At 46.3% G+C, this 24,743-nt stretch overlaps 1 protein-coding gene across 1 annotated transcript in view; it reads left to right on the forward strand.

The window, feature by feature from the left end:
- The first annotated feature begins 495 nt into the window (after window positions 1-495).
- PRR35 (proline rich 35) overlaps window positions 496-24,743 on the forward strand; it is a 157,063-nt gene continuing 132,815 nt past the window's right edge. Inside the window, exons 1-2 of the mRNA XM_068244228.1 lie at window positions 496-577; window positions 18,262-18,334. The gene's annotated coding sequence lies outside the window, so the exon portion shown is untranslated. The remainder of the gene's footprint in view (window positions 578-18,261; window positions 18,335-24,743) is intronic.

A 24,743-nucleotide genomic window follows, 5' to 3' on the forward strand; every position in this document is an offset into this window, starting at 1 on the left:
CTAAAACGTTGCATCCCTGCGGCTGAAATCTAACTAAATCCCCCCCTAACTCCCCCCCTACCTCTCCCCCACAAAATCCACGACTTTCTTGGTCGTGGGTTTTGCTGCTGGAGGAGGCAGAGCTTTCAGCTGCAGCTCTGCCTCCTTGCGCATCTATCAGGGACGGGCGGAGGCGGTGATCTGGCACTGACTGACAGCGTGAAGAGGTTTCTTTATAGGAGGATCAGGGGCGGCGCCAGGGGGGTGCTTGGGGGTGCTCGAGCACCCCCTAGAATTGTCCAAGCACCCCCAAAGCACCCCCTGGAGTGAACTGACTTCAGGCGTCTAAAAGACGCCAAGTCAGTTCACACACCGGCAGCACGGAGCAGCAGGCAGGGCTACGGTAAGATGGCCGCCCGGAGCCCTGTTCTGCAGACTTCGGGCGGCCATTTTCCCGTAGCCCTGCTCTCTGCATGCAGGCAGGAAGTCTCGTGGTGACGTCGGGAAGGAAGAGGATCGTGGGCGCGCGGGCGCTGCGCGCCACAATGAGGTCGGGACTCGGGACAGGAGGTCGGGAAAGAAGGTCTTCTGGCTGTAGGTGAGTAAATGGGTTTTTCTTTTCTTTTTCAGGTGATGCGGATTGTGCATATTGGGGTCATATCTGCTACGGATTGTGCATATTGGGGTCATATCTGCTACGGATTGTGCATATTGGGGTCATATCTGCTACGGATTGTGCATATTGGGGCGATATCTGCTACCGATTGTGCATGTTGGGGTCATTTCTGCTACCGATTGTGCATATTGGGGTCATTTCTGCTACCGATTGTGCATATTGGGGTCATTTCTGCTACCGATTGTGCATATTGGGGTCATATCTGCTACCGATTGTGCATATTGGGGTCATATCTGCTACCGATTGTGCATATTGGGGTCATATCTGCTACCGATTGTGCATATTGGGGTCATATCTGCTACCGATTGTGCATATTGGGGTCATTTCTGCTACGGATTGTGCATATTGGGGCCATATCTGCTACCGATTGTGCATATTGGGACCATATCTGCCACCGATTGTGCATATTGGGACCATATCTGCCACCGATTGTGCATATTGGGACCATATCTGCCACCGATTGTGCATATTGGGACCATATCTGCCACCGATTGTGCATATTGGGACCATATCTGCTACCGATTGTGCATATTGGGACCATATCTGCTACCGATTGTGCATATTGGGACCATATCTGCTACCGATTGTGCATATTGGGACCATATCTGCTACCGATTGTGCATATTGGGGCCATATCTGATAACGATTGTGCATATTGGGGCCATATCTGATAATGATTGTGCATATTGGGGCCATATCTGATAACGATTGTGCATATTGGGGTCATATCTGCTAACGATCGTGCATATTGGGGTCATATCTGCTACCGATTGTGCATATTGGGGCTATATCTGATAACGATTGTGCATATTGGGGCTATATCTGATAACGATTGTGCATATTGGGGCTATATCTGATAACGATTGTGCATATTGGGGCCATATCTGATAACGATTGTGCATATTGGGGCCATATCTGATAACGATTGTGCATATTGGGGCCATATCTGATAACGATTGTGCATATTGGGGCCATATCTGATAACGATTGTGCATATTGGGGCCATATCTGATAACGATTGTGCATATTGGGGCCATATCTGATAACGATTGTGCATATTGGGGCCATATCTGATAACGATTGTGCATATTGGGGCCATATCTGATAACGATTGTGCATATTGGGGCCATATCTGATAACGATTGTGCATATTGGGGCCATATCTGATAACGATTGTGCATATTGGGGCCATATCTGATAACGATTGTGCATATTGGGGTCATTGGACGTGTTTTTTGTTAAAATCTGCTCACATTACGTGTATTTTCTTGAGAAAACCTGCACAATTATGTGAATTTTCTGGGAAAAGGGTCACCAAAACTTGGGCCCTCTGTCTTTGCGTTGCACTTTTAAAGGGAACCCGAGGTGAGAATAATATTGAGGCTGCCATATTTATCTCCCTTTAAGCAATACCAGTTGCCTGGCTGCCGTGCTGGTCCTCTGCCTCTTATTCTTTCAACCATAGACCCTGAACAAGCATGCAGCAGGTCAGGGGTTTCTGACAATATTGTCAGAACTGACAAGATTAGCTGCATGGCTTGTTTCTGGTGTAATTCAGTTCACTACTACAGCCAAAAAGATCAGCAGGGCTGCCAGGCAACTAGTATTGTTTAAAAGGAAATAAATATGGCAGCCACCATATCACTCTCACCCTGGGTTCACTTTAAATTACAGTTAGCCCCGCCCTCATCCGGTCATGACCACGCCCATTTTTTCGCCTTGTAACCTCACCCATTTTTGGCGCGACGCGCTTCGCGCGCCGCAGGTCGTCAGCTCCCCCGGAAATTGGTCCAGCACCTACATAGCACCCCCTAAAAAAATTTCCTGGAGCCGCCACTGAGGAGGATCAATTTAAATCAAGTGAAACCACAAAATAGCGATCTGTTTCCAAAATTTTTGTTTCACACTTTATTATATTCACAAAAAATTATTTTTCTTCAAAAAGGTAGAAAAATTCTTTGTAAAGCAGCAGAAGAATTTGTGGTACAGACATATAAAAAGCAATACAAAAAGCAGATCATAGACACTGTGTGCTTTGTTTGATGAAAAAAGGTAATTTTAGTTCAGGCGACGACACTAGTCCGTTTCGGGTTATTGACCCTTCGTCAGGCCTTTACAAAGCATAGAGAATTATCTTAACTAGAGAATATGTACAGTCATAAAAGTCTTTTATGACTGTACATATTCTCTGGTTAAGATAATTCTCTATGCTTTGTAAAGGCCTGACGAAGGGTCAATAACCCGAAACGGACTAGTGTCGTCGCCTGAACTAAAATTACCTTTTTTCATCAAACAAAGCACACAGTGTCTATGATCTGCTTTTTGTATTGCTTTTTATATGTCTGTACCACAAATTCTTCTGCTGCTTTACAAAGAATTTTTCTACCTTTTTGAAGAAAAATAATTTTTTGTGAATATAAGAAGCAGTAAAGTGTTGTACCGTGTTAGCCATGAGTAAAAGCAAGAAGTTTTGAATCAGGATGATACCATTTATTGGCTAACTTAGAGATGGATAAACAGTGAGCTTTCGACTTATAAAAAGCCTTCGTCGGACTGGTTCCTGACCAGAACTGAAAAACACAGCTTATATACACTGACATACAGAGGAGAAACATTCTTTAGCAAACATAAATGTAATTAGATGCCTTAACTGTTATGGCCCATACTCACGAGGGACTTTTGTCGCCTCAACACGCGGCGCGCGCGTGTTGCGGCGACAGGTCGCCCGTGAGTATGGGCCGTCGCACGCGCGCGCACCCCGAACTGTCGCCCGTCGCTCTTGTCGCCATGCGATTGAAAGTTTCAATCGCATGGCGACAGTTGCCGCCGCACCTCCCCCGCAACTGTCGCTAGTCCGCGTGAGTACGCGGACTAGCGACAGCAACCTCCATAGAGGTAAATGGAGCTTCCGGCGGGGGGAGGAGGAACGTCGGCGACAGCTTCCGTCTCGCCGCTGGTCCCTCTTCCGCGTGTGTACGCGGAGGGACCTGGAGAGAAGCTGTCGCCGGCCTGTCGCTAGCACGCTCACGTGTGCTGGCGACAGGCCACTTCTGCAGCCCGTGAGTACGGGCCATTACTGAGGAGGCTTTCCCAGGCATCCTATCTAAATTGATAAGATCAATAGAATCCTCAACATGACATAAAGCAGACTCTGGTGATGAAGAGACATCGTAAATTCCGAATTCAAATGGTAACTGGCCTGGTTACATGCACCATTAATTCTAAGCTTAAGAGAATTGTGGCATTTAAAGCCAGCACCTGAAAGCAAATAAAATGAATAGTGACAGTGAATTCCATCTTACACAGCATATGGCACAAAAATGAATGAAAAGATAGAAAAATTAAAATTAAAAGAACTGTGGCATTTAAAACCCATCGTACCAGCACAAGAAGTTGGAGTCCTTGTTTAAACCATCTTCTACAGTTTTGAACCAATGTATAAACTTAGTTTCTTGTGTTAGTCTCATGTTTCCCGATTTGAAGCCACCCATTAATACAGTGACGCGAAAATCGCTTAAACTGTGTCCAGGTAAACAAAATAAAGTGTGAAACAAAAATTTTGGAAACCGATCGCTATTTTGTGGTTTCACTTGATTTAAATTGATCCTCCTATAAAGAAACCTGGTACTATATGAGCATAGTGTTGTGCTCAAGTGTGGATCGTTATACTAACAAGAGTTCCTTTTTTGTTACCTGGGACTCATTCCCGACAATATTGAAACATATGACAGCGTGAGGCAGAACTGCAGCTGACCACTCTGCCTCTCACGCAAGCACTCCCCGCACTGCCTCCCGGGGAGTTAGGGGGAATTTAGTTAGACTACAGCCGCAGGGATGCAGCGTTTTAGTTAGGGCAGTAATGCTAAAGAGGATTTTGTAAGAAAAAGATGATTTTTAAGAGACTTCAGAGTCTCTTAAATCATGAAGTAGCTATTCAGGGCCTGTTTCCACTACACACAGATAGGATACAGAAAAACTGACTCCAATGAATGCCTATGGGCCTTTTTCCACTAAACACGATTTTTATGGTGCAGATGTTCTCATAGGCATTCATTGGAGTCAGTTTTTCTGCATCCAATCTGCGTGTTGTGGAAACAGGCCCTAAGGCCGTTTTTCCACGGACAGTTGATAGGCAGTGAAATTCCACACAAACTCTCACAACTGCTTGCTATTGCCTAACTGCTCACTGCTGCCTGATAACTGCTTGCTGAACACACAGTACAACCAGGGCCGGATTTGTACTTTCCAGTGCCCTAGGCCTGCTGTCACCAAGCGCCCCCCCTCCCCCCCCCCAAAAAAAAAATATCTTGTCCAACACTCTGACTATCGATCATTTGTTTGAATGGGCTCATTTCAGTTGTGCTGCTCTGACCCCCATTCAACAAATAATTCCTGTAATTTGCGCTCCTGCCCAAATGTGCACAGCAGCTGATAGTGTTCTGGGCATGCATACTTGAGAAATGACACTGATGTATGACGGGTACTTGTCAAGAATGCATAACACTGTACCGGCCATGGGCAGGAGCAAGAAATTACAGGGAGCGCGAGTGGCCAGAGCATGCGCTGCTTCTTTGTCCTCTGTGAGACTGGCTGCAGTCGGAGCCACAGACAGGTGGCAGGGCAGTGCAATGGAGAAAAGCCCATCCAAAACAGAGAACAGGTAAGTAGCAAACATCCTCTCAAGAGACCCACTTTGGATGTTCTGTTGTAATTATAGTGGACCTGAACTCAGAACTTCCTCTCTGCTCTAAAAGATATGCAACAACATAACCTTTAAATAAGAACATTTCTTTGTTACAGCTGATACAAATCCTGCAATAAATCTGCAGTGGGTCTACTTCCTGCTTTTATGGAAGCAGACATATTTTTAGCATCCTGTGCTTTCAAATGAGCTTAGATGTTGTGGCAGTCAGGTGACAGTGTGGACCTCAAATTACAACTTGTGATTAGACACAGATGAGGGGGAATTAGACAGGCTCTCTAAATACATACATGGTACATTTCTCTGTTTTCCTTCTGTCCTGTGCCAAGAGTTCAGCTCCACTTTAATGCATCTGAATGACATTTATTTATATTTGCTGAAAAATCTATGCATCTCTTTTGAATGCTGAATGTACATATGGTGGTGTCTGTGCTCTAACATATTGACAGTATACGGGAACAAAGTCCGAAGAAGGCTTATTAGCAGAAAGCGTACTCCTTTTTTTTTTTTTTTTTTTTTTTTTTTTAAGCCAATTAATGGTACTATCCTGATTCAAAACTCTCTGCTTTCGCTGTTGGCTAAGAGGGTACAATGCTCTACTGCTACAGGAAAGTAGAAGAATACCAAACCATACACACTAGCATAGAGGTAGTAACAGTTCAGGTGCAGTGCTGCTCGGATACCCTTTTTCAAAATCCGGATTGAATTCGGATCCGGATACCCAGATATCCGATCCGAATCGGATATCCGAGTTTGAAATTTTGGAACCCGAATCGTATATTCGAACCCAGTATCCCAGATATCCGCCCGGATTCGGATATCCGGGTAGAAACCCGTAAGTGGGTTTTAAATTGCCTTTAAAACGTATTTTAGGGTAAATGAGGAATGTAGCATCATGTTTTTTTTAATGTGTGGACTTTAAATCCCCCCCCCTCAAAAAAAAATAAAAATAATAATCTATCTATCTATCTCTCAGATGGGAAATCCGAGTTTGCTCGGATAGTGCTATTCGGATTTTAAAAAATATCCGAATTGCTATTCAAAGTTCGGATAGCCGAAAAAGTTTGGATTATCTGGGTAGTTTGAATACCCGAGTATTGGATCAGCACCACTGCTCAGGTGTCCTTTAAAATGACAGTTTAGTAATGAAAGGGAAGCAATCAGCATTTTTATTCCTGCAATTCTCATAGATGGTAGGAGCTGGAGGACAGAAAATGAGTCAGGAAAGAGTTAACTAAGGAAGAGAAGGGACCACTGCTTGCTAGGAAAAGAAGAAAAGAAAAACAGTCATAAATTAGGGTTAGATACATTAACAGCTGCTGGGGTCAGTGTAAAAGAGGTGAAGAAACCAGCAGAGCTCACTGATGAGGAATGTTGTATCAGGTGGCAGTTATGATTGATCCTGATTGTTTTAACACATCAGGAAGTGAGAGAGAGATGCAGGGATTGGGGAATTCTGGAACTCAGCTATTAGTGCAGAGCAGGGCGCTGGATGGCTGCGCTGCGGGACCAGAAGAGATGATTTACTTTGACATATGACCTCTTCTCTCTCCAAGTCATGCCACCCTTCTTATCTTATCTAATTTTTTTGCCCTAGCCCGTGGCCCTTCTGGCCTTCCCAGAAATCCGGCCCTGTGTCTCAGGATACCAGAAACAACAAGCGAAAAGATCAGAGACACAGTAGAAACCTGGAGGTATGGGAAGCAGTGAAGGTGAATGGGAGTCTTTTTTTGTTTGTGTAATTCCCAATAACAAATCTCTCCCCCATTCTTTCTTCTATTACCCACATATCTCTGTCTCTCTTAACCATCACTTCCTCTCTCTCTCTTTCTATCTTCCCCATATTTCTCTCTCTCTCCCTATAGATATCTTTCTCCCTCTCTCTTTGCTTTCCCTTGAAGTGTACCAGAGACTTTACATTCTAAAGATTAGATACTTACCCGGGGCTTTCTCCAGCCCCAAAAGCTCATCTGAGTCCTTTGGTGTCTTCCCGTGGTCAGCTGTTCAGCCGCAATCAGCCCCAGTAACAGGCTCAGTCGGGGCCCATCTAGGTCTTCTGCGCATGCGCGGTCCTCTTGCAGCGTATGCGCAGTACACCCGGACTGACGCAACTGAAGCAATTACCACGGCTGAACGGCAGACCTCGGGAGGATGTCAAGGGACTCAGATGAGCTTATGGGGCTGGAGGAAGCCCCGGGTAAGTATCAAATGTTTAGCCTTTCAGATCTCTGGTTTCCTTTAAAGCGGATCTAAACTCAGAACTTCCTCTCTGCGCTAAAAGATATGCAACAGCATAATAACCTTTAAAGAAAAACATTTCTTTGTTACAGTTGATACAAATCTGCAGTGTGCCTACTTCTTACATTGAAGCAGACATAATGTTAACATGCTGTGCTTTCAAATGAGCTTATTTGCTGTGGCAGTCAGGTGACACGGGAGAGATCAAATTACAATTGTGATAGTCACAAATGAGGGGAAATTAGACAGAATAAACTCTCTAAATACACACAAGGTGCATTTCTCTATGATGTCCTTCTGTCCTGTGCAAGAGTTCAGGTCCACTTAAAGGTGGCCACAAATGAAACAATTTGGCAAACAATAATTTACTAACAGTTATTCATATGAATGGAAATTAATGTTTGGGACCACTAACAGACAAAAATCTCCCAACCAATCCGATCTCATTAATGAAATCGATCTGTCAATCTGATTAGATTGGTTAGGAGATTTTTGTCCATTAGTGATCCCAAACAATGAATCAACAGAGGATAGGTAGGAGCAGGGGCGCCGCGAGGCATAAAGCAGACCACGCAGGGGCCTCAAGATCTTAGGGGCTTCGGCGGCTCCGTGACGTCGGCGTGACGTCACTGTTTTCCCGCAGCCCCGCGGGGCTGGCAGAGCAGAGCAGGGCTACGGGAAGGTGGCCGCCGCCGAAGCCCTGCTCTGGAGACAATTTATGTCTCCAGTACAGGGCTTCGGGTGGCCATCTTCCCGTAGCCCTGCATTCAATCAGCGCGGGAGATTGGAGGAGGGAGGGAGCTCCGTGGGAACTGCGCGCCTGAGGAGCTGGCCGGGAGACGGGGAGAGAAGACTTCTGCCAGTGCCAGGTGAGTAAATTATTTTCTTTTTGCAGCCCTAATTGCGTTTATCTGCTAAAAATGTGCCCTAATTGCGTTTATCTGCTAAAAATGTGCCCTAATTGCGTTTGCTTTCTACTGAAAATGTGCCCTAATTGCATTTGATTTCTGCTGAAAATGTGCCCTAATTGCGTTTGATTTCTGCTGAAATGTGGCCCAAATTGCGTTTGATTTCTGCTGAAATGTGGCCCAAATTGCGTTTGATTTCTGATGAAATGTGGCCCAAATTGCGTTTGATTTCTGCTGAAATGTGGCCCAAATTCTGTTTGTTTCCTGTTGAAATGTTGCACAAATTGCGTTTGTTTTCTGCTGAAATGTTGCACAAATTGCGTTTTTATTTTCTGGTGTCTGGGGTAACTGTTGCTACATTTATTATTTAATGGTCATAGTTGGCTATATTTGCTGTGCTACGGTTAAGCTCCGCCCATACAATGTCATGGCCACGCCCATCTTTCGGCGCGGTGCGCTGCGCGCGCCTCAATCACCCCACATCCATTTTTGCCCGCAAACAGCCCCGCCCCAATCCGCCCTCCCGCTCCACCCACATGTCATGGCCACGCCCACTTATGCGGGATAGCCACACCCATTTTTCGCCGCGGCGCACCGCAGGATAGGGCCACTTACTACAGTCCACTTGGGGCCACAAAAACCTTAGCTGCAACCCTGGGTAGGAGGAGCCCAGTAGGTTTGATCAGTATGGGGCCCAGAAATATCTGATGGCGGCCCTGGCCACAACACCTGCTGCATATTACATTCTGTCATCAGCCAGGGAGGGAGAGGAGCAGACCAGAGCACTCCTGCATAGAATGGGGGCTTTGCAATGCAAGGAGTAGAGCGCCTCAGTAATGTAAGCCAAGAGGGGGACATTGATGGACACCTGCAAAGGAAGGGGAGAGGGGAAGGGCATGGCGGAATGTGCATCACAGGGAGCAGAAGGAAGAAGAGCGTGTGATGCTGTGGTGAAGTTCTTTTTTTTTTTTCTCCCTTGCTGTCTGAATGTCTGATGCGGAGGAAAAGGGGGAGCAGGGGTGGGTGGGTGTTCCCTGTGGTGTGTCAGGGACTTGTAGTGCTGTGTGTGGCATGTCTGGGACTTGTAGTGCTGTTTGTGGTGTGTCTCAGCCTTATAGTGCTGTGTGTTATAAGCACTTTTTTTTTCTCTTTTTTTTTTTCGTGGTGGGGGGGGGAGGGTTGGGGTGAGTCCACTCACCTCTTTTTCCAGGACTAGACCCCTGTCCCATCCTCCCTGTCCCATCCTCTCTGACATTGAGGGGAGGAGTTAGGCAGAGAAGACTTCGGCAAGGAGACTTGAAGAGGACGGTGTGGACGTCAGACAGTTACTACACTGTCACAGTCTAACATAGCTCCCAACTGTCCCTTTTTCAGAGGGACAGTCCCTTTTTGGGAGCTCTGTCCCTCTTTCATCCTCATTTGTCCCTCTTTCAGGACTTTGTACCTCTTTCTATGTGTGTGTATATGTGTATGTGTGTGTATATATAATATATATATATATATATATATATATATATATATATATATATATATATATATATATATATAATTTCTATACTAAAAATGTGTTTGACTCACTCTAAACTTAATTCCCAACCTTTAAATTGATATATTACTCATTTTAAAATGTTACTATGAAGGAAAGTGAACCAGGATAGAAAGGACCAGTGTGGTTTGAATTAGAAAACAACATATTTTTCTTATGAAATCTTTATGGTATGCGTCCCTAGAGGCGTGGCGAGGGCGTGGCCAGGGGTGTGACAGGGGCGTGGCTTAAGTGTCCCTTTTTCTCAACTCAAAAAGTTGGGAGGTATGGTCTAATGTCCTAATATATTATGTATTTATATAGCACTGACATCTTCTGCAGCACTTTACAGAGTACATAGTCATGTCACTGACTGTCCTCAGAGGAGCTCACAATCTAATCCTACCATAGTCACAGTTTAATGTCCTACCATATTATTATCATTATGTATTTATATAGCACTGACATCTTCTGCAGCACTTTACAGAGTACATAGAACTCCCTACCTCCACCCATTAGGGCAGCCCCCTCCTTCAACACCTTCAAGAAGGCCCTCAAAACTCACCTTTTCACTCTCACAAGTGCTTTAAACCCGCAGCTGAACTCTGGTCTCCTACCTTTCATGTCCCTACCTCTCCCTCTAGATTGTAAGCCTTCGGGCAGGGTCCTCCTATTCGTGTCTCCTACCTGATCATGCACCTCCATTACCGTACACCCATCCTATGGATCTGAGTGAACTCGACTGGCCTTATCTCCATGCTCCCATCCAGTGACTGACTAAGCAGCATTACCTGGTACTCATACTGTGCTGTCTGATCTGGTTTTTCTTGTATTCCTGTATTGTCATATTGGTGTATGTCGCCCCTAAATATTGTCTGTGAACTAATGTCCAGTGCTGCGTAATATGTTGGCGTTTTATAAATACATTAAATATATCTGATCTGAGGTCTGCTACACTTTGTACAGACACACAAACACACAGACACACACACACTCTTTGTGTTCCAAAACCCTGCTGTCTGAATGTCTGGTGCGGAGGAAAAGGGGAAGCAGGGGTGGGTGGGTGTGCCCTGTGGTGTCAGGGACTTGTAGTGCTGTGTGTGTTTCCCTCCTTCCCCCCCCCCTTCTCCCCCCCCCCCCCCCCGCCAGCCAGAGCCGGGAAAAGGTCCTCCAGCACCCAAAGCTGAGACAGCAAAGTGCGCCCCTCCATCCATGCCTCCCCAGCCGTCACACACTGATTGCTATTAGACTAAGAGGCGCCTCAGGGCCCACAGCCTCCCCAACACCTTAATATCTAGTTATCTGGCTTGCAGTCACTGCCATGTATCCCCTTTTATTATTTCTTTCTGCTTCAAACACAATTAGGAATGACAGCTGAATGAATTCTGCGCCCCCTCCTACACTGTGGCCTGAGGCTGGAGCCTCTCCAGCATATGCCTCGGCCCGGCCCTGCCGCCAGCCAATAAACGCAATTGACTGTCATAGGCTTCAGCCTATGCGGATCGCTGTCTTGCCTCCCCAGGGGACAGCTGAGTGACACAGCTGTCCCCAGTACACAGGGCCGGATTTAGGCCTAGGCCGCCTAGGCCATGGCCTAGGGCCCCACAGGAGGAAGGGCACCAAAGCAGCAGGCTAAACTGGTGCAGCATTTGCAAGATTGCAAATGCTGCAATGCAGGGAGATCAGGCAAGTGCCTGACCGCGGTACTGTGCTGCCAGCCGCCTGTGCAGCAGCCACCTTGTTCTCTGTGCATGTTTGCTTTGTGGCTGGCGGCTATGGACTTTGGCAGCATTGGAGACGGAAAGGAAGAGGAAACTTCGGCACTTAAGATAAGCGGAAAAATGAGTGACACGGATGGCTGCTGTGGTGTGAAGGTGAGCTGTCTACCTATACTGAAAGGTGGGGGAATGGAGGAAGGATTAAGAGTTATCTGGCTACCTACACTAGAGGGAAAGGGGGAGGGGTCATCTGGCTACATATACTAGAGGAAAGGGGGGAGGGGTCATCTCGCTACCTATACTGAAAGGGGGGGGGGCGTCGGGTGACAGTGGCCTAGGGCGGTAAAAAGTACAAATCCGACCCTGCCAGTACAGCGCTGCCATACTGCAGAAAACAGAGCAAGCGCTCACCAACATGGGCTACAACTGAATGACTCATCACCTCATATGCACCGCTGCTGCCAGGGTAAAGACATTTGCTTTTAACTTAGGTCAGTTTAGTGTTAGGACATCTGCTCTGGAGATTTACCTCAACGTTGGTGCAGATGCCCAGTATAGTATATTTTTGCATGCAAAACTATGATGGAAGCTAAAATTTCTCCATAGACCAGTATGGCATTGTTTGGATGCGGGCGTACATTTTAGTCCAGGGGGGGCGGTGTGCGCCACAGCGATTAACCATTCAATTGTACAGTATTGGGTCAGGGATGCGCAGCCTTCTACCTATATTTTGTTTCCACAGCGCTGCCATAGATCGCAGCGCTGTACACAGTAAATAGATAGCAGTTTAGCGTCTAACAGCCTCCTAGAGGCAATCGCCGCTGGGAGACTGATGGCGGAGTGGAGATGCGCACATCGGTGTGCGCGATCTCCTGCAAAACATGCCCACAGGACTGCGCGCTGATCGGCGTTAGGCGGTCCTGGGGCTGCTGCTGTGTCCATATTCTGTCACTTTGTTTTCATTTTACAAGTCTTTTATTTTGGTACAGCATATGCAATAATGTAATTGCCTTTGATTCAGTTTGCGACTAAAAAGAATACACAAGACATGGGCCTCAATCCTAAAACTTTCTCAACTCTATTCTACTAATCATGGTTAAAATGTTACTACATTTTAAACTAGGATCTGGGGGGAGGCGGGAGGGTAAAGTCTCAATATGTAGACAAGATAAGGTAAAAAGACAGTGGGAGCCTAACATTATGGGGGGTTGGCAGGGCCGGCCCTAGACTTTTTGGCGCCTGAGGCAAAATTTTAAAAAATCGCCGCCCCCTCCCCCCGTGGGTGGGGGGGCCACCGAGCTGGAGGGGTAGCGAGCAGGAAGGAGGTATTGGGCCTAGCGGTGGGTGGGGGGGGGGGGGGGTTGGTTGGACCCCTCCCTCGCCTGGGTCCCTCGATCTGCGCTCCCCTCCAGCTGTAAATAGTTAAGTACCAGCATATAGATTAAGAGGCAACAGGCGGGGATCACTCACTTTTTCCGCGTTCCAAAGTGCGCTCCACTGACGTCACTTCCTGCAACGCCGTCCACTTACAATACAGTGGGCGGCGTTGCAGGAAGTGATGTCAGTGGAGCGCTCGCTGGAACGCGGAAGAGGTAAGTGATCCCCGCCCGTTGCCTCTTAATCTATACGCTGGTACTTAACGATTTAAAGTTGGAGGGGAGCGCAGATCGAGGGACCCAGGCGAGGGAAGGGGGGGGGTCCGAACCCCCCCCACCGCTAGGCCCAATACCCCCTTTCTGCCCGCTACTCCTCCAGCTCGGCGGGTGGCCCCTCCCCCACGGACAGGCGGGTGCTGCCCCCCCAGATGTGCCGACTGAGGCAAATGTTTCACCCCGCCTCATGAGCGGGCCGGCCCTGGGGGTTGGGACAGTGTAAAGAGTAAGGAGGTTGGTAAAACTTCATGTAGCCCATATCAGGTAACCAAAATTGGAAAATGTGGTGGGTAAAAATATAAAGTGCATGGTAACCAATGCTAGGAGCCTTGCAAATAAAATGGACGGACTAGAGTTCATTCTGATTGACAAAGGTTATGACATTGTGGGAATAACAGAGACATGGATGGATGAAAGCCATGACTGGATAGCGAATTTAGAGGGATACTATGGGCCTGATTCACAAAGCGGTGCAAACTTTTTCGCGGACTTTTGCGCGTGCAATTTGCCGCGATTCGCACGATTGCACGATTCGCACGATCGTGGACTTTTGCGCGCGCAAAAGTCCGCGAATTGCGCGCGCAAAAGTCCGCGAAAAAGTTTGCACCGCTTTGTGAATCAGGCCCCATGTGTTTAATAAGGCTAGAACAGGGAAAAAAGGTGGAGGAGTTTGTCTCTTTGTTAACCTACTTAGCGGTAACCCCGTGTGTGACACGGGGTAAGCCGCCAGAGGGCGCTCAGGCCCTGCTGGGCCGATTTACATAATTTTTTTTTTGCAGGACGCAGCTAGCACTTTGCTAGCTGCGCCAGCACATTGATCGCTGCCGCCCCGCGCCCGATCGCCCCAGACCCCGTGCGCTGCCTGACCAATCAGTGCCAGGCAGCGCCGAGGGGTGGATCGGGACTCCCAATGACGTCCCGACGTCGGTGACGTCATCCCGCCCCGTCGCCATGGCGACGGGGGAAGCCCTTCAGGAAATCCCATTCTTTGAACGGGATTTCCTGATCGATAAAATAAAGGTTGCCAATTGCTTATTGGGGTATGCTACAGGCCACCATATATTTATGAAGCTGCAGAACTTCAATTACTACAGCAGATTGAAAAAGCTGAAGTAAAAATGAGGTCATAGTTATGGGTGACTTCAACTTTCCAGACTATGGCCTCAATTCACTAAGCTTAACTCTTGTCTTTAATAACTCTTCTGAGCTGTTTTACAGTTATCACCATGGTGATATAATTGTGATAACTGTAAAACAGCTCAGAAGAGTTATTAAAGACAGGAGTTAAGCTTAGTGAATTGAGGCCATTGACTGGAGTATTGAGCAGATTTCTGGCATCACTACAGGACAGTTACCTGACTCAAACGGTAACAGAACCAACTAGGGGGAATGCATTACTGGATTTGATCATTTGGGAAATGGTGATCACAACATGATAACGTTTGATCTGGTGACTGATAGGCCACGGGGCAGCGGGACTACAAAAACTATGAATTTTAGAAAAGCAAAGTTCAATCAACTCAGGCAGGCACTAAGTTTGGTGAACTGGGATCTTGTACTACAAGGGGAGAACACTGAAGGGAAATGGCAAGCTTTTAAACTTATTCTTAATCAATATTGTAGTAGGTATATTCCATATGGAAACAAAATGTCTAGGAATAAATAGAAAGGTTAGAGATAAAATGAAGGGGTAAAAGAATGCCTATAAGGTCCTAAAACAGGAGGGGACCGACGCTGATTGGAGGGAAGTGACGCGGGCGGGTAGCGCCGATACGGAGGAGGCGGGGGAGCGGCACTAACAGACAGGCAAGAGGTAAACATTGTGCTGGCGACACGCTGCGTGTCGCCAGCACTGCGGGGGGTATAGCGGCGCGCAGGGGGGTCCTGGAGGCACACTATGGGGCAACAGAGGCTGGTGTTAGTGTGCACAACCAGCCTCTGTGCCCCACTAGCATAAGTAAATCCCACCTCGGGTTCTCTTTAAAGAGACTCCGTAACAAAAATTGCATCCTGTTTTTTATCATCCTACAAGTTCAAAAAGCTATTCTAATGTGTTCTGGCTTACTGCAGCACTTTCTGCTATCACAGTCTCTGTAATAAATCAATGTATCTTTCCCCTGTCAGACTTGTCGGCCTGTGTCTGGAAGGCTGCCAAGTTCTTCAGTGTTGTGGTTCTGCTATGAACTCCCCCTTCCAGGCCCCTCTATGCACACTGCCTGTGTGTTATTTAGGATTAGAGCAGCTTCTCTCTTCTCTCTTATCTTTTACAAGCTGGATAAATCGTCCTCTGAGCTGGCTGGGCTTTCACATACTGAGGAGTTACAGACAAGGGCAAAGCTGTTTGCAGGAAGAAAAGAGCAGCCTGAAACTTCAGTGCATGAGAACAGGGGGAAAGAAACACACAAATGATCTCTTGAGATTCAAAAGGAAGGCTGTATACAGCCTGCTTGTGTATGGATGTATTTTCTATGTGTGGACATACTGTACATCAACCTACTTCCTGTTTTGGTGGCCATTTTGTTTGTTTATAAACAAACTTTTTAAAACTGTTTTTAACCACTTTTAATGCGGCGAGGAGCGGCGAAATTGTGTCAGAGGGTAATAGATGTCCCCTAACGCACTGGTATGTTTACTTTTTGTGCGATTTTTAACAATACAGATTCTCTTTAAGCAATTATAAGGGGTGCAATAAAAGTTGTATAAAAGAAATTAGGCTGGCAAAGATTGAAGCTGAAACTCAAATCGCTAGGGATATTAAATCTAACCCAAAGAAGTACATCAGCTCTAAAAAAAAAAAAAGAAAGGTTGACTGTATTAGACTCCTAAAGGATGAGGGTGGCAACTTAATGGTGGATGACCAAGGTAAGGCAGAGTTATTAAATGCTTTCTTTGCTTCTGTCTTCACAAGGGAAACATCACTGTTGTAAATTACAGATGCAGAAGAGTCTCAATCTTCCAATTGTAATATTAACCTCCTTGGCGGTATTGACGAGCTCAGCTCGTCAATGACTGCCGGAGGGTGCCGCTCAGGCCCCGCTGGGCCGATTTTGATAATTTAAAAAAAAACAAAAAAACCACGCAGCAAGCATTTTGTTTGCTGCATGTTTCTAACGATTGCCGCCGCTCGCTGCCGGTGCGCCGCTACCCAACGCGAAAGAGGCCCCCCCCCTCAGACCCCGTGCGCAGCCTGTCCAATCAGTGCCAGGCAGCGCTGAGGGGTGGTTCGGGACTCCCGATGATGTCACGACATCGATGACATCATCACGATCGTCGCCATGGTGATGGGGAAGCCCTAAAGGGAATCCCGTTCAGAACGGGATTTCCGGACGGGCTTAATCGCCGGTGGCGATCGGAAGGGTGGGAGGGAAGGAGCAGGGAGGGGGGAGCTAGGCTAGCTACAGGATTCAAAAAACAAAAACAAAATAAAAACACTGAGCAGCCACCCTGGCGAAATAAATAGAACGCCAGGGTAGTTAAATACTTAACGCAGGAAGAAGTGAAGGCAAGACTAAATAAATTAAAAATAAACAAGGCACCTGGCCCGGAAGGCATGCATCCTCCGGTCCTAACTGAATTGAGTTCAGTTATAGACAAACCCCTTTTTCTCAGCAATCAGCATGGGTTTACTAAAGACAGGTCCTGTTTGACAACGTGCTCAGCTTTTATGAGGTAGTGAACGCTAATATGGATATTGGGAATGATGTAGATGTGATATACAGGTCCCTCTCAAAAAATTAGCATATTGTGATAAAGTTCATTATTTTCTGTAATGTAATAAACATTAGACTTTCATATATTTTAGATTCATTACACACAACTGAAGTAGTTCGAGCCTTTTTTATTGTTTTAACCACTTTCGGACCGAGCGAGTACGAATCTACGTCGGGCAGGAGGCGCTGCAGTCCTGACCAGACGTAAACTCTACGTCCCATTGACCGCGCGCCCCAGCCCGTCCGCGACGCTCGGTCCGCGCTGCCCCCCGCCGCAATGTGATGCCCTCCTGCCTCTATGACGGCAGAGCACTGTGAGCCGGGCAGGAGCCGTTTTCATTGGCTCCTGGCCCTGTCATTCATGTAAGCCGCTCTCATTGGCTTACATGGAGTGACAGGGTCAGGAGCCAATGAAGGCGGCTCCTGACCGGCGCACAGCGCTCTGCCGTCATAGCGACGGTAGAGAGAGCAGCCTGCGGCGGGGACAGAGCGGCGTGTCCGGCGGGAGCGACGGTAACTTGCGGCAATTCGTTGGGAATCGGCGGTTTGCTGGACCAGCACCCTCTGGTCCTTAAGGGGGCAGAGGGTGCTGGTCCAGAAAGGGTTAATAGTGATGATTTTGGCATACAGCTCATGAAAACCCCAAATTCCTATCTCAAAAAAACTAGCATATCATGAAAAGGTTCTCTAAACGAGCTATTAACCTAATCATCTGAATCAACTAATTAACTCTAAACACCTGCAAAAGATTCCTACACCCCTGGAACAAATAATACATAGAAAGTTATTTTTTATTTGTACTCTACAAAATGGATGTCATAATGAAGTTTGCCAAAGGAGGGCGATATAGTAGCACAGGATGGAGTTCTACTTGCTGGAATTATTTAACTTCCTCCTTTTTGCCCTCTTCCCATATACATTGGGGAGTTGAGTGTTTTCCTGGGTTACAGCCTGTCTGGCAGTCCTGCATAGTGTTTATGTGTATTTTTGCTATCAGCAGTGTTCCAATTTTGTTAGAGGACAAAAATATTGATTTTAGGACTCGGCTGCCCATGGGAGTTACAAATGTCATTTTCGGTGTAGGTATTATAATTGCTAAGAGGGCGCCTTAAAAACTGTGAACACTAAACTCTCTTGTTTTTTCTTTTCTCAGTGTACTAGATGGCTCCATACAGGTCACCTTTCCTGGCACAGCAAAAAGTAGCAGATTTTCCTAACAAAAAAAGGTAACTACTAAGCCCCTCAGTGGTCACTTGTATCTTTTCTACTTGAGGCCACATTCATAGTGGATGTTGCATTGCATTCCCTGTGACAGCAGGAACGCAACAGAGAGCAGTGCTGCATGTTATCCTCGTGTTGCGTCCGGTGCAGTGAAGCATGCAGTCAATGAAAATCTGCTTCACCTTTACTGTTACCACGCGTTTAGCGGTAACAGACTGCATGTGTTACGATGCCACAACCTGCACACCCCGCAGCTCTTCCATTGCAATATGAACGTTGTATAGGTGGTACATTGCTGTGCAGTACGCAGTGTTATAAATCAGTGTTACGTGTCCTTAGCTATATTTTTAAATGTGAATTACTCTTGTTCTTTCTTAAAGGATACCTTAACACAGTTCAAAATCTAAAAATGGGGGCGTGTCTAGGAGGCTCACCTCATGCCCACTGCTCCCCCTTTTCTCCTCTGTTGCATTCTAATGGTCCCCCGAAGCTACTGCCTGGTGAGGAGGGGTTGGTGAGCAGTGCGCAGGCGCTGTCCAGTGACGCGTGTTCTGTCGTGCACCTGTGGCTGGGAGCGCTCTGCGCATGCACACTATATCACAACTATGTAGTGCGCATGTGTAGAGCGCTCTCGGACGATCAAGGACGCGCATTGCCGGCCAGCGCCTGTGCACTACTCACTGCACCTCCCGATCAGGAAGTAGGGGGGATGGTGTGCATGAGGAAAGCCTCCTACTCATGCCCGCTTCGCCCACCACAACCCCCCCTGGTTTTAATTTTGAACAGCGCTAAGGTACTCGTTAAAGTACCCCTGAACTGAGAGGGGTGATTGAAATGCATGCTAAAATCTTGTTTGTGGTGCTGTGAGCACCAGCCTCATGTTCCAGCGTCCACAGGGGTTCCCGCAGTACTTGGTTGAAATCATCGACTGGTACGGAACATCGAAAACGGACAGGAGAAAGTGGCCGTTTCCTCCCCTGTTGCCCCTAGCAACGCCCACGGTCATGCTCTGCGACTGACGCTTTATCCTCGAACTGTTTAAAAAAAAAACATCAGCTCATAACTCACCTACTCCGCTTTCCAATCGTTGCCTTTGCCGTTCTGTCAGCATCTCCGTTCAGCCGCAGTGTCACTGGTAAGCACCGGTATCTTCACAGCAATGGCGCTGAGCCGGAAGTACTTTGTGTTGGTACTTCCGGGTCAGAGCCATTGCTGTGAAGATACCGGTGCTTACCAGTGACACTGCGGCTGATTGGAGGCACTGACAGGACTGCAAAGGCGTAGTGGTGAGTTATGATTTGATGCTTTTTATCATAAATCTGTTCATAACAGCATCAGGAGTACTTTAAGGACTAGTTCACACTCAGTGCTTGGAGCACTGCTAGCCCGTGATCGCTTTCGGCTCTGCGATCACATTTTGCTGGAAAAAATCTTGCGATTCAGCGCGATTTGCCCTTGTGATTCCCATTCAACAGAACAAGAATCGCAGCGGAATCGCCCCCAAAATGCTGTATGCAGGGCGTTTGCGTTTGATCAAAATCCCAAACGCTGCAGTGTAGATGTATCCATAGGGATACAGTAGTAGCAGCGCTTTGCTGATCGCCCAGCGGTCAGCAAAGCGCTGAAGAATCGCCAAGTGTGAACCAGCCCTCACTCTGTTTTTTTAAGTGCATGATATATATATATATATGGATGTTGCATGTGCTTATGCTAATAGTAAACAATCTACCTTCTGTACCTGAGGAGGATTGACTTACGTCTGCAAAGGATCTAAGCAAAATCTTGAATGATAAATTGTATTGGCACAAAAAGGACAACTCGTTTCGCTGGTCATCCATCTCCTTCTTCGGGGCATTTACAAATAAGAGCCAGTTGGCTCAGTATGAGCTACTTGATCATGCTGAGCCAATAGGCCTCTTGTTTGTAACCGAATTGAAGAAAACTGGAGGATAACCTGTGAAATGCGTTGTTTTTTTGTGCCAATAAAATGTTATTATCCAAGATTTTGGTTACAACCTTTTGGTAAGGCAAGCCAATCGTTTACCTTATATTTTTAAACAGTTTTAAAACCTTTCAAAACTTTTGGGTGCTCTCTGTATTTCTCTTATCTATATAAAGACTTTTAAAGAAATCCTGTAATAAAAAATACCCCTGTGGGGGATACTTACCTCTGGAGGGGGAAGCCTTTGGATCCTAACGAGGCTTCCCCTGTCCTCCGGTGTCCCTCCATTAAGTGCCCTGGTCCACCGAAGTGCGACGATGTAAATACTTACCTTTCCACGATCCTGCGCAGGCGTACTAGCGGCTTTTCATTCGGGTAAGTCGGAAATAGCCGAACCTGATCTATCCGCTCTACTGATGATGTGGAATGCATTGCCACAGGAAGTAGTTAAGGTAAATTCTATATCTGCATTTAAAGGGGGCTTAGATGCTTTCCTTGCGATAAGACATCCATGGCTATAATTACTAGGTAATGCCCAGTGGTGTTGATCCAGGGATTTTATATGATTGCCATCTGGAGTCAAGAAGGAATTTTTTTCCCTTCTGGGGCTAATTGGACCATGCCTTGTAAGGGTTTTTGCCTTCCTCTGTATCAACAGGGATATGTGAGGGAGCAGGCTGGTGTTGTACTTTATTTTCTGGTTAAACTCGATGGACCTATGTCCTTTTTCAACCCAAATTACTATGTAACCTGGCTGTGTGAGAACTTTTTTTTTGGAGCAGCAACCAAAACATTTTTTCATAAGGCCAAGTGAGTACGGTACTTCGGACTTCCCCACATGTTCATACGAGTGGTTGCCTCGTGAGTAACCCACGTTTGTGAGGATACTTCTATCCTCTTACCTTTTACCCAGGCAATGATATGCCAATGTGTCCTTTTGTCTCTACTAGTTCTCATGGTCAATTTGCATATATTCAGCAGTGATGCACTGGGAGACATCTCAAGCTCACTCCAACCTGAATTATCGCAAACTCTTACTGTTTTAGGAAAGCAAACTTTTGTTTTTCTAGCTCTCATGGAAGTACTGTTCTGATTGATATTAAAAGGTTTGGAGGTTTCTCTTGGTTGATGTACTCCTCCCTAATCCCTGGTCACCAGATGTCTTCTCCCCCCCCCCCCCCCCATAACCTGCCTGTCCTCCAGTCCCCTCTCTGGACTTTCTCTGCTTTCCTTACATTTCCTCATCTTTCTTTCTCTTAAACCTTCAATGACATAAGCCCGAACAACATATTAGCTCCACTATTTATTATTGCCAATTTTCTGTAATTTAGCTTGACGAGAGTTCTCTGTTGATTTTGTAAATGACCTATGTACGCTTTGAAACCGATGTGTGCATGTCAATAATGTATCATTTTGTAAAAATAGCAAAACACCTGTTTCGACCATTTTATTCTATTTTGAAAGCTCCATGAAATATGTTCAAAGTAAAAATTGCTGGTCTTTGTCACATGATTCTGTGCTACTTCCCTTACTGTGACCTGCAGGAGGCATCTGCTAGGAATCCACTATACTGGAAGGGAGCAACAAGTACTACAGGAAGGGAGATGAAATAAAAATCAACCTCCAATTCTTGAATCCAATTAGTGCATTTTAAATCGATTCTGATACGAAGCGATGATCTGAAGTGTTGAGAGATGCCCTGGCTGCTGTAACTCTTTTGCAGTGGATATTGCCACGCATGTTAAACTTAAGCTCTCGTATATCCAACTCTAGACTCCAGAATTTGGCTCCTGTTTAGCTGACGGTAACAGATCGATGCCTTTGTCAAGTCTCAGGAATAATTTATGACTCTGTGCTGTAGTGGAAGTCTTGAGATGCTGTATAAATGGAATGTATCAAAAGTTTGGGGTGTGATGGTAAAAACTGCTCATCTTCACTGAAGTCAGGTAGGTGCAAGGAGTTCTGTTATTCAGCGCAAGCAGAAGCCCAGACGGCCTGATAGTGTGAGTGTAGCCAAGGCCTCAAGTCCACTTCCCCGCCTGAACCATTTTTCTTGGGAATTTCTTTTCTTTAAAGTGGACCTGAACTCTTTCACAAAACAGAAGGAATACACAGTGAAATGCACCCTGTGCCTGTCTAATTCTCCCTCATCTGTGCCTAATCACAAGTGTAATTTAATCTCTCAGCTGTGTCAGCTGGCTACCTCAGCAGAGCAGCTAATTTGTAAACACAGGATGTTAACCGTATGTCTGCTTCCATGAAAACAAGAAGTAGACACACTGCAGATGTATTGCTTGATTTGTATCAGCTGGAACAAAGAAATGATTTTCTGTAAAGTTTATTATGCTGTTGCTTATATTTTAGAGCAGAGAGGAAGTTCTAAATTAAGTTCAGGTCCGCTTTAAGTACATGTGCGCTGAGACTGTACTGCATGTGGTGTCGCTCTTTAATGTGCAGACCTGAACAACAGAAGGCCAGTAGCTCTGATAGAAAGTGCTGGAAGTGGAGAAGGCAGAGCGGCGGAGAGAGATTGGGAGTTGGTGATAGAGAGAAAGCAGCTCGGAGCTGAGAGAGGGAGAGGGAGAAGGGTCCAGGCTGGGAATGCTTGCGGGGCTCAGCAGACGGAGACATGTCCTGTCTGTCTTACAGCAACTTCTTCCCATGTTGTCTTCCCGAGAAAACAGATTTCCCGTCAGAAGCCCCTGTCATCTTCAATTATGATTAGTGCCAGAGACAGCCAGCTGGAGTCAGCCAAGCTAGGCCATGGGAAGCATTGCATGTACATCGCACTCACATCACTGCGCTCATGCACTCTGTGTATAACCACATACACATATATATATACACCGCTTCCTGCTGATCCGAATGCTGTGCTCATCCCTCGGAATCAGTGACCAGTGGTACCGATGCCCTTAAACTGAGACTGTCTGGAACTGATTGATAAAGAAGATAAAAAATGGTGGTACATAATTATTAACCACTTCAGGACGAGAGCAATTTTCACATATCAGCACTGCTCCCACTCATTTACCAATAACTTTATTACTACTTATCACACCTAAATGATCTATATATTGTTTTTTTCAATATTTTTTCAATATTTAGTAAGTTTTTGCCCATTGTAGAATCTTGCCTCTCCCTGATTTACTTTCCTAAGTCACAAGGGACAACATCTTTATTACTGGCAGGTGATCTCTGTGGAATGTTCATTTATTGACCGTTCAAAAGCCAGTACAAAATATATCTGGTATACTGGAATGCTATTGGAGGTGAGGTCCACATAATAAACAGCCTAGGCTAAGCATCGCTGTGAGGGTGGGGATACACACTAATATACAGCAATATCTAGCTATAGGAAGTCTTTCTGATGTTGAAACCAGGATATTTAACGTAAAATTGTGTATCCTGAATAATTCACTGGACTCTAATATATCTTGTTGCAGGTCCTCTTTAAATTTGTCCTTATAAGCTGGCCACAGGAGAAATACCAATGCATGGTCTGGGAGGCAGGCAAGTTGTCAAGCAGCACACAGCAGGGAAGCCTCAGGTGCATGTTAGGGAGACAAATCACTGTAAGGATACAGTGGCCATGATGGACTGGAGTGCTATGTGTCTGGCTTTGCAAGGTGAGGGGCAGGGTAGGAACACACTTGGCAGAATCGCATATGCACATAGTGGAAAATGCATATACGATTCTGCCTAGTGTGTTTCCTACGACAAACACAATTGCTAACTCCCAGCTAGAGCCATTTCCTGCCTGTATCTGGTCAGCAGACGCCAGTCAGCCACTCAGGTGTACTATTATACACCCTTTGCCTGCTGTACCAAAACTAGCAGGAATTGCATAAATTAGCATTCAGGTGGGAGGCTTCGGTTGGACTCAATCGTAGATTGCATCGGTTACAGGGACGCCCCATGTAGGCACATATCCCATACGGTCCCCTCCCTAACCACTCGCCTGTCAACCTCATCCTGCAAGCTGCAAAAAAAAATTAAAGTCACAAATAGAGATGGGCCGAACGGTTCGCCGGCGAACGGTTCCAGGCAAACTTTGGGGGTTCGCGTTCGCCTGCATCAGGCGAACTTTTGCGGAAGTTCGATTCGCCCCATAAAGCTGTATTGAGCAAAATTTTTCGCCTCCATTTTACTGTCAGCAGACATGTTATTGTGAAACACACTGCTTAAGACCCCACCCACCCTCCAAGCTAGGTCCTTTTATACCATTTGACTCAGTTGTCTGCCTACACTAATTAGTTATGGGACAGCTGCTACACACTCTGCTAGGGAGATTTTAATTGGCCTCCCTCCTACCCTCCTACCCTTCTACCCTTCTACCTATTCCCTCCTCCCTCCTACCGGAGTGAGGAGGGTCTCTTCTGCCAGGGAATTATACTATTTTAAAAACCAGTATACATCATACCATAGCCGGGAATCGAACCCAGATCTCACTGTGTGGTGGGCACGTCACCCTA

Source organism: Hyperolius riggenbachi, chromosome 7 (genome assembly GCF_040937935.1).
Source record: "Hyperolius riggenbachi isolate aHypRig1 chromosome 7, aHypRig1.pri, whole genome shotgun sequence".
In the NCBI taxonomy this organism is placed as follows: domain Eukaryota; kingdom Metazoa; phylum Chordata; class Amphibia; order Anura; family Hyperoliidae; genus Hyperolius; species Hyperolius riggenbachi.